Here is a 10,617-nt window from a genome sequence, read left to right as displayed (position 1 = left end):
ATATGCTGTATCAAATGGGATTCACTGATATTACCATGTATCCTGTTCCTCTGACAAAGTCCACTGAAGATTTAAGTGTCTTGCTACCTGGGTTAAAGCGAATTCCTATAAAATTGGAATCACCAAGAGCTCAGACCCATTTGGAACTTAAGGGTGGTGTGTGTGACTGCTCTCTCAACTGTATTTCCCACACTTGTAAAGGGTAGATCCTCTGACCCTCCCAGGCTGAGAGCGGGTTATTCGTGATAAATCCACTCTAACCTTCCTATTTCCATAAGCCTTTGGATACCTTTCTTTAGAGGATGCCAAGACAATTCTGTCATTTCACCTGCATTTACTATAGGACACCTATTGGTGCATGTTTCAGCCATCCAACCAATCAGACTCTTAGAGTGTTTTTTAACCCCCTCAAACCACAAAACTAAAATCCGGAATCTCCGCTTACTGGGTGCATATCAATAAAATCATCCTGAATCCAACTTTATGCTCCTTCCACAATTGTTCCATACCCTTTTTATCCAGTCCCACACATACACTTTGGGTTTTATATATATATATATATATATATATATATATATATATATAATACATTATATATATTTTACATTATATATAATATATACATTATTACACATACATTATTATATCTACACATATATGTGTATGTATATATGTATTATGTGTATGTATATGTATGTATACACACACATATATATGTATATATATGTATACACACATATATATGTATTTGTATATATATATTCATCTGCCTTGTTGAGAAAACTCAAACTTCCTGTTACCATTCCCCCAGTCTTAACATTCTCCAAGTTGCTGATCATTAGGTAACATTAACATTAGATAAGATGTGGCAAGTAGTGTAGTTCTGTATCTCTTCCACAGGAAAAGTGGGTGACCGGGTATCCTGCTCAAAATTTGGCCAACTGGGAAAATTTTCCCTCCTTATTGTACTGTGGAGACACCTTAAATATGGTTTTAAATACTGCAACACCACTTCTAATGCACTTCTCTTAAGGGAAATGTATGTTAAACCAGGCAGTTGTGATTTTATTCATTCTCGAGCAGCTGGTCCCTGGCAACCCATGATTCCTTTTGTGCAGATACAAATTAGGAGTAAAGCTTCTAAGAGTGTGAATCACCTTTCCAGGCAATTTACTTGCACTGTCTGGACCTTTTTGGGTACAGTCCTGTTTATATCACTCCTATTCAATTATGGAGATCACCATGAAGTGGGAGACATTATCCATCACTAAGACTGGGTAGGTGAGAGAACACTAAATAATTAAGAAAAGCTCATTCACATGGACACTTGGTATAGACAGCCAGGTAATCAATCTCTACCAGGATCCAGCTGCAAAGTCAAGAATTCTCCCTCTAGAAGGAAATGATGTCTTCCACAGAGAGCTCAAAAACACAGGAGATTCCATATAGCACACTGAATGTGTGGTGTCATACTGTCAAGTGATCTACATGATTGAACTAGAGTCTAGAATAGCTGACGAACCAAAGAAGGGTCTTTCCCTCGGCCACATTCAAAGCTGGCACCCATTATGGATGATTTCATAAGTGGGAACAGCCAGCATACCTAACGCAACATGAATTGCCTCCAAAATTCAGAAGCTTATCAGGCACTGTACCTCTTTCTAGGGGTGGTGAGTACAATGTACAACAGCTTATCGTATGTTCCAGATCACTAGACCCTCAAATACCGGAGTACATTTTCAGGTTTATCTCTATATTAGCTCAGTCACTTATGTTTCTACCATAACATTCTTGTACTTCATGCTCACCAGGTCCTATTATCTTATTCCATCAGTAAGTGGATCAGTGTGATAGTCTGTAGAAGGGTGAGATGATCAAGATGCTTAAAGATTTAATTATGATACAAAGATGGAGAATTAGCTTAGCTCTAGGTGAATACAGGAAAGATGCATAACTGTTCCTTCCAGGTAAGAGAAAATTGTTTCTGATGTTCTGTGTTTAATGGGATAGATAAAAACCAATTGTCAGAATGACAGCGCTCAGTCAGGGTTTATTTTCTCCAAAAAAGGGACTGTATCTTGAATAGTAACTGAAATTTGAGTCATTATCTGTTCTTATACAAGCCCTAGCCCTACCTGTTATCAGCTCTGGTCAACCAACCTAGTTAAAAATCAATGTTAGAGAAATTTCCATGTCTGCATCCAAATCTATGATAGTAGCACTAGATCATAAATATTCCAAAATATATAGTATTGATTTTAATCAACATTGGTGAATATGACTTAAGAGGCTTTACCTTGATCCATTCTACCTGAATGGCCCTCATTCCATGGCTCGTGAGTTTTTAGCTAAGAGCTGGGGGTGTCCATTCCAAATTTATACGCAACAACTAGAGCCAACCTTTATGATAGATTTGGGTCAAACCTCCATCACTTGATCCCCATAAGTCTGGTCCCCATAAGTTCCCAGTGGATTAATATAGATACAAGTCTTTGGGTCTAAGAAATGGACTTATACTACATTTGTGGTATTATGGTGGAGTCATCCCTGAAGTGTACCTGACCTACCCTTCATCCAAGAGATACTAGGCCACAAACAGATTTGGCGTTTAAAATTGAACAAGAGGCAATGGCTTTCCCTTATGGTGATTCCAATCGGGCCTTCATTCTTGAAAGCTGGAGTTTGTTTCTGCATATGTAGGAGGTTTCTATATATCAGTTAGGACCCCAGTGGCCCAGAGAGTTCCTCATCAGCTAGCCATTGCCACAGTTCCTTATAAACAATACATTTTGATTAACTCCAACTTCACTGCTGTTTATGGCCACCATGTCCATTTAGCCTGGGTCTCTACAGAGTCACACATTCTCCACTGGGTTGAGGGAATTCACATACATGGTCACCATTCCCAACTCTTTCCTCAGGCTGCATGGGACAACCATGTCAGCATTTTTCCGGCATTCTTGTGTTCCTTATGCCCATGTATTTCTTGGCTTTTCCTTGCTAGCATAGTTCAGAGGAGTTGTATAGATTTCAACCGCTAGACCAGTTGTGAGAATTGGCAGCCAACTTCTCATGGGAGTGCAGAGGGATTGTTTCCCAGTAGAGATGGAATATGAGCTAGACTTAAAAAAGTACATAGCATCTGGATATCTGTTGAAGTGGAGAGGACATGCACAGAGAGCCACCAAATGTACCCAGGAAAGCCTGTAAGACACTTAGTCCTCAGTTAGCAAACCACCCAACCTGGCTAAAGGGTCAGGTAAGAATGGAGGTCAAAGAAGGAGATAAGATGCCTATTCCACATTGTTAATAATCCTATAAAACTATTTGGAAACCAAATGTCTACTGTCTAGATACTTGCTTAGATAATCGGTTAAAGGCATTTGAAAAGAGGGGAAAGTGAATTAAGTTATGAAAAGAACCAAAATATGTGCAGTGATGGATGTTAACTGAACTTATTTTGGTGATCATTTTGCAATATGTACATATATTCAGACATTATGTTGTATACCTGATACATGTTAAAAAAAAACAGAAAGAAAGAAAGAAAGAAAGAAAGAAAGAAAGAAAGAAGAAAGAAAAGAAAAGAAAGAAAGAAGAAAGAAAAGAAAGAAAGAAAGAAAGAAAGAAAGAAAGAAAGAAAGAAAGAAAGAAAGAAAGAAAGAAAACTAAGATACCAGAGAATACATGTAGAAGCACTATGGATATGATTAGGAAAAATTAATTGAATGCACTATATATTAACAGTCGATTTTTATTGTGACTATTTTAGGTTCTTAATCCATAATATAGATTTGAGTTTCATATCAGCCTTGAAGTTTCTGAGGCTCCTTTGTTTTCTCTGCGTTTTATTGCTGCCTTTTGTATTCCAGTTAGTGTCTCTGTACTCCTGGGGGTGAAACGGAGCTATTCAGGGATTGAATGGGGTACAATTGTTCTAACATCCTCTTTTTTCCTCTATCTTTTTTTTTTCTGAATTGTTCTTTCACTTGATTATCAATACTCTCTCTTCAGCACTGACTGATGACATCTTTCAAGCAAAAAAAATCTATCATGTGAATGACAGAGATCAGGTATCATTTAGACAAATGTGTGCTTTCTGCAATCAGCAAACCTATTTATAGGAAAAGATAACATACTGACAACTTTATGAACCATTTGGCACATGCTCAGTAGCAAAATTAGTCTTTCTCTTTCAAATTTTAAAGTTATACATTCCTAAGTTACTTTCAAGTGTAATACATCAGTGACTAGGTGAAAGCTAATTTCCTCCACCCTCCAAAGCAATACTTACCGGGTTTGTAGATACCATTAAGGGTTATATACCTTAGAAGAAATGTAGTTTTGTCCTGAGCATTTCATTGTTTCTCCATCATGGGTGGTTTCTCTGATTATTCTTTACAAAAGTGTATTTTGAGTTTCAATTAAATGATTTTTAAACACCTTAAGCATATTGTTGTCTTTATAGAGCATACCGGATTTTGCTTACTTTTGCTGAAAGTATAGTTAAAGAGTATTTAGAGGGCAGAAGTAAATGCCAAAATATCATTAGGTTTTCTCTATACTAGCTAAGAAAGTAAAATTTTTGTTTAGCAAAAGGACAATAGTTCTTTTTGACTCCCGAAGTCAAAATACTATTCAGTCTTCAATCCCCTTGTCCATGGATTCCAACTCAATATTCTAAATTAATAAGAATTACTATAGTAAGGAAGGAAATTAATGAATCCTGTTTTTATGACCAAAGATTCAAAGATCCAAACATTATCATTCCACATCTTAAATATTTTACAAGGTAGTTTATCAAATACAACAGTAAGGAATCACTAAAAATTAAGTGCTTAGAAATATATATTGGAGGGAAAGAAAAAAAAGCATTGATATCCACTCAAATACTGAGAAGCAGGAAATAAAATGAAACTAAATGCTGAACAGCTCCATATGCCCTGTTATAACTTAGCATTCTTATTTTCAAGACAAATTTCTGCTTTTGATATGCTTGCTGCTAATTTATGAACTACATTTTAAAAAACTACCAACACACTAGTTAATTCCCATTTCTACTTATCCAACTATATTCAAACTTCTCAGCCAAGATTTTAATTGATTTTTGTAGTAGCCAGTTGTTAATAGGATAATTTGTCAATACAATAATAAAACAATTGTCTCAATGGTTCTGCTTGCTCAGTTCATCAGATAACAAAGTTGAGTTTTGTTTCATTAATTGAATGCAGGTGTAGGATTTGTTGCATGAAAGATATAAATCCCTGTGGAACTGTGGAAATCTGGGTCAGAGATCACTAAAAAATTAGTTAAGCATGATGGGTCAACAGTGACCCGGACAGGTGTCCCAGCTTTGTTTCTCTGTGTCACTTCCTGTGCTGTTTCTTAAATACTGGTCTGTTGAGGTTGGCCATGCAGGTCAACACATGTCTTTCTGAGTCTGTAGTAAATTAGAAGCCAGGCTAGGATTCCTTATCCTCACAAACACATGATCTGAAACACCCAGATGACATGAACGTCTCAGGGTAAAAAATATTTCACTATGCATTTAACGGTTACAAAGAAACTAGGGAGGATTTTTTTTTCTTACAGATGAGTGATAATCTAAAAAGAGGGGCAAATACTTTTTCTTTATTGAAAAATAAGGAAAAATAAGAAGGAAGCTATCCAGTCGTACTCAAAAGAGCATACAATTGTTGAAAAAAGGAATTGGTGCTTGTCGAAATACATTCTTTTCTTTAAAACCACCTTTTAAATTCCAAAGACCTTTCATATTTCGTAGTTAATCCATAGCCAATTTACTTGCAAATCTTTTTATTCCATTTTTTTAAATTTTTTTTAACGTTTATTTATTTTGAGACAGAGAGAGACACAGCATGAACGGGGGAGGGGCAGAGAGAGGGAGACACAGAACCGGAAGCAGGCTCCAGGCTCTGAGCCATCAGCCCAGAGCCCGACGCAGGGCTCGAACTCACGGAACGTGAGATCGTGACCTGAGCAGAAGTCGGGTCACCCAACCGACTGAGCCACCCAGGCGCCCCAATGTTCCATCATTTTTTTAATGAAACTGAAATCTTTTTTTCCATTTTGGAGTACTGCCTATACTGTCTACATTGTCTATGCTGAGTATTGTTGCCTTCGTGATAACATAGTAAGGTTATTCTTAAAATATACACAGAAGTTACTACATAACCCAGATTGGAGCAAACCATAATATTGGACACTACAGAGAACACTACTATAAAGACCCTTTGTGAACCTGAAAGCTCATTTAGCGAGTAGGCACATATAGAAACCATAGCTTATTTTGTGACCTTATTCGTGCCTTGCCTCCCTAAAACAACTGCACATGTACACACATCATATATCTTTTTTTTTTTGCTGCTGTTTTTGTTTTGTTATGAAGACAACAATTTTTTAAATAAGTTACAGGGTTCTTTTTTTCAGTTTATTTGTTTATGTTGAGAGAGAGGGGGGAGGGTGTGAGCAGGACAGGGGCAGAGAGAAAGAGAGAGAGAGAATCCCAAGCAGGCTCCACAACTGTCAGCACAGAGCCTGATGTGTGGCTCCCTCTCACAGACGGTGAGATCATGACCTGAGCCGAAATCAAGAGTCAGTCGCTTAACCGACTGAGCCACCCAGGCATCCCAACTTGGGATGAGTAAGTGTCCGACTCTTGATTTCGGCTCAGGTCATAATATCACGGTTCATGAGATCGAGCCCCATGCTGGGCTCTATGCTGACAGAATGGAGCCTGCTTGGGATTCTCTCTTTCTCTCTGTCCCTTTCCTGCTCGCTGTCTCTCTCTCTCTGTCTCTGTCTCTGTCTCTCTCTCTCTCTCTCATTCTCAAGATAAATGAATAAACTTGAAAGAAAGAGTTCTTAAATCCAAAGATAAGCTTAACTCAAAAAAAAAAAAAAAAAGAAAGAAGAAGAAGAAAAGAAGAAGAAGAAGACAAAGGGATTTAAGGTAGAAAAAGATCAAAATTATATTCCATACAAATAAGCCATCTGTGGGAAAAAAAGCTGAAAGGACTATCGAAGTACTCAAACTAAATCTATTTTAATATCATATTGCAATAATTATTTGTGCTGCATGTTAAGAAGTGCTTATATGCCATTCTAGTTTACCTTGATAGTATCCAATTGGGTAAATGTATATTTTTTCCTACTTGTTATCTTTTATAGATTCCAAGATGCATAATTTTTCACGTTGAACATCTCTAAACTTGGGATGGATCTCAAAACCACTGTTTTATCAGTTAATGGCAGTGTTGTTTCCGTGTCTTTTTGGCTCATGCGACAACGGTGAGTACTATACCAGGATGCCGTCTTGATTCGAGGGAATACAGATGCGAACCAGACTTCATTTCTACCATAATACTATCTCACTTGTGCAACACTTTTGAGTACGCCCACGCATGATCGTATCCAATGATAATGTGGCTGGGAAACTTGACAATCCCATCCTAGACAGGGGAGAGGAAGGGCTAACTCAATAGGATTGACCGGGAGCTGGTGCCACAATAGGAGCAAGTGAGTTTTGTTGTTGCATCTGCGTACTTGACATCACCAGGTGCCAAAATCAGGGGTAAATTACACAATGCCCCTCGTGTCAAAATGTGCATCTATTTGTCCAAAAGGGTTTATCGACTTTCAGAAAAAAAAATTTTTTTTTCAAATAGGATGCTTTCTTACTAGAATCCCCGAACCATCCTAGAGACTGTGTTTAGATGTATGCAAGAGTCTGTTTCCTAGGCTAAAGTCCACGGCACTCGATTTTGAGGATCCAGGAAAGAACCAAAACGGGAGACCTCTTTCTGTTGAAGACGTGAGTGTTCATGAAGGGATGGATTTGTCCATCCAAATAGCTTAAAGAGAGTATTGTAGACCAGAAGGAATCTGAGGGAGGAGAACTCACTCAGCATGAAGCTTGATGTTCCATCAAACGTTCCTTGAGCAAACCTTCTTTCTTTGGAAATGATAAAAGTGAAGTCCAATGCCTACAATTGCCCTAAAATTCACTTCTTGTACTGTCATAGTCAAGATGGAGGCTGAGCGGACAAGGCAGCCAGAGAAAAGAGGGAAGGGATATGCTTCTACTTCATCCCTTTAGACTAGAGACAGCCATACCCTCTCAATGGGACCACAAAGAAAATGGTCTGCAAAGGACCCTCAGCTATGCCACAAAAAAGTAAGATTAACTCTTCCGATTGCCCCAAAGTCTAGCAGGTCCGTCAGTCTCAGGAGAAAAAGTAGAAATGAGTACCATCTGGATTTTAGCAATGGGAACTCTCTATGGAAGGCATTTATATATTTGATTTCACAGATGTGCAAGTTAACTCATAGAAAGGTTAACAGACTTGCCAAAAGTCGGTGTTCCCTTGGCTTGAAAGTGCTAGAAGAAAAACAAAAGGTCATTTTACTCCTAAATTATTGCACTTTTTGCAACACAGTGCTCTTTACACAATGCCAATTTCGCCTCAACCCTGGAAACCTTTGTACGTATGGGGGACCCTTTGTTGTGCAGATTACATGTATACAACACTCTCTCTGCAGAAAATTTACTGTAAAAGCTTGGAAACAGAGAGAACTTTCCAAATGTCCATCTCTCTGGCTAATTCCTTCGAGTGATTTGGTCATCTGAAAATCAACTCTTAAGTTGCAAAGTCATTATTTTAAACTTCAAGTGGATTTTATATCACTTGACCATATTTGTTCTTATGAAGTGAATTTTGATGTACATGCATTATGTATTTCTTGAAGAATGGATATTAAACTTCATTGCCTGAAGTTTTAAAAAAATCATTTAAAATCACAGTAAGGTCAGTTTTATTGTTACGTACTCAAGTACTCAATGTGCGAATTAAAAATGGATCTGTCGCATTCAGCATTCAAGTTTTTGTCAAGTTCAGTTATTTATCCTGAAGCACGTGTGCTATTAACAAAGGCACTAGACTGGGGATATATGGTGACTGTCAGTGTGAAATGGTAGTTGAATAAGAACCTCCTGGCAGGTCTGTCAGATTCTGCATTCTAGGTAACTAGGACCAAACCTCTCTTTTGTCTACATCACCCCGATAGTTTTTAGTTAGACCTGGATATCTGGAAGAAGAATTACAGATCAATTGGCCTAAATTACTCAAATTGGTCAACTTTATCCCAAACACTCCCCAGAAAAATCTCTACCTCTCTAAAATGACTGAAGAAATGCCTAACGTGAGGGGTGCTTGGGTGGCTCAGTCTGTTCAGCCTCTCACTCTTGATTTCATCTCAGATGGTGATCTCAGGGTGGTGGGACTGAGCCCCTGTTGGGCTCCTGTGCTGAGTGTGGAGCCTGCTTCGGATTCTCTCCCTCTCTCCCTTTGCCTCTCTCCCCCGCTTGTACTCTCCCTCTCTCTAAAAGGAAGGAAGGAAGGAAGGAAGGAGGGAAGGAAGGAAGGAAGGAAGGAAGGAAGGAAGGAAGGAAGGAAGGGAGGAAGTCTAACTTGACCTTGCTGTGAGCTTTTTTTCTGAAGGATCTGCTTAGGTGATAATGACCTTCCTTATCTTCCTTGTATTCCAGGCTCCTTTTGCAACACTGCTCCGGGTCTAAGAATACTTTGGTAAGTATGTTTGTTCTAATGTAAGCTAGATCGCTTTAGATTTGATGGTCGTTGATGGTTTGAGTCTCAATTCCTCAAATTAGACAGATAATTTGGCCCCTTTTGGTGAAAATAACATCTCGTAAATAAAGCTTTTCCTTTTTTTTTAATTGAATTATTTTCATTATAATTTCTTCGACAAAATATTTTCAAATCTCTTATTTTCAATGCCAGATAACATTCTTGGTTGAGGTCCCCACAGACTGCACAGAGATAATAGTAACCTAAAGACTCATCTCTTAGAGGCACAAAAGAAATAAATGACCCTACCTATAGGATACAAAAAAGTTTGAACTAATTTTGTCCTGCTATTAATTTACTATTAATTACTTTTGAAACCTAATTTTATTGATTACTTTTTTAACATTTTTATCACCAATTTTTATTTTTTACTTAAAAAAATTTTAATGTTTATTTATTTTTGAGAGAGAGAGAGAACTTGTGAGTTGGGGAGGGACAGAGAGAGAGGGAGACACAGAATCCGAAGCAGGCTCCAGGCTCTGAGCTGTCAGCAGAGAGCCCAACATGGGGCTTAAACCCATGAACCTTGAGATCATGGCCTGAGCCTGAGCCGAAGTCAGATGCTTAACCAACTGAGCCACCCAGGCACCCCTGGAACCAAATTTTAAATTAAAGCAAATGCCCATATATCGAAGAGAAAAGAAAGAAATATTTTTAAAGAAAACAACTTCCAGTTTAAAATTAAGAAAAAAAAAAAAAGAAATTACTCACAAAACCTTAAAATACCAGCTGGGCCTAATACAATTACACAAATGGAATACATTTAAACATTATATATCACAATTTGAAGTGATTTTACATTTTTATACTTTCAGAGTTGGCAAATGAATAAATGTCATAGTTTTTCTCTTGTTTGAAATTAAATAAATGCTTCATTTTGCAGGTAAGGTCTGCAATCTGATGCCAAACCATGATTGCCAAGTGTATTCCAGACAACGCCAGAATGTCATTT

At 37.8% G+C, this 10,617-nt stretch overlaps 1 long non-coding RNA gene across 1 annotated transcript in view; it reads left to right on the top strand.

Moving 5' to 3' along the window:
- The first annotated feature begins 1,827 nt into the window (after window positions 1–1,827).
- The window catches only part of LOC147582573 (uncharacterized), an 8,862-nt gene continuing 72 nt past the window's right edge, over window positions 1,828–10,617 (top strand). Inside the window, exons 1-4 of the long non-coding RNA XR_015248748.1 lie at window positions 1,828–1,967; window positions 7,189–7,308; window positions 9,566–9,605; window positions 10,549–10,617. The exon at window positions 10,549–10,617 is cut by the window's right edge and continues 72 nt beyond it. This is a non-coding gene — a long non-coding RNA (uncharacterized LOC147582573). The remainder of the gene's footprint in view (window positions 1,968–7,188; window positions 7,309–9,565; window positions 9,606–10,548) is intronic.

This window comes from Puma concolor, chromosome A3 (genome assembly GCF_028749965.1).
Source record: "Puma concolor isolate L17-30 chromosome A3, mPumCon1.1.hap2, whole genome shotgun sequence".
NCBI classification, from domain to species: Eukaryota; Metazoa; Chordata; class Mammalia; order Carnivora; family Felidae; genus Puma; species Puma concolor.
This window is presented reverse-complemented; position numbering and strand designations above follow the sequence as displayed.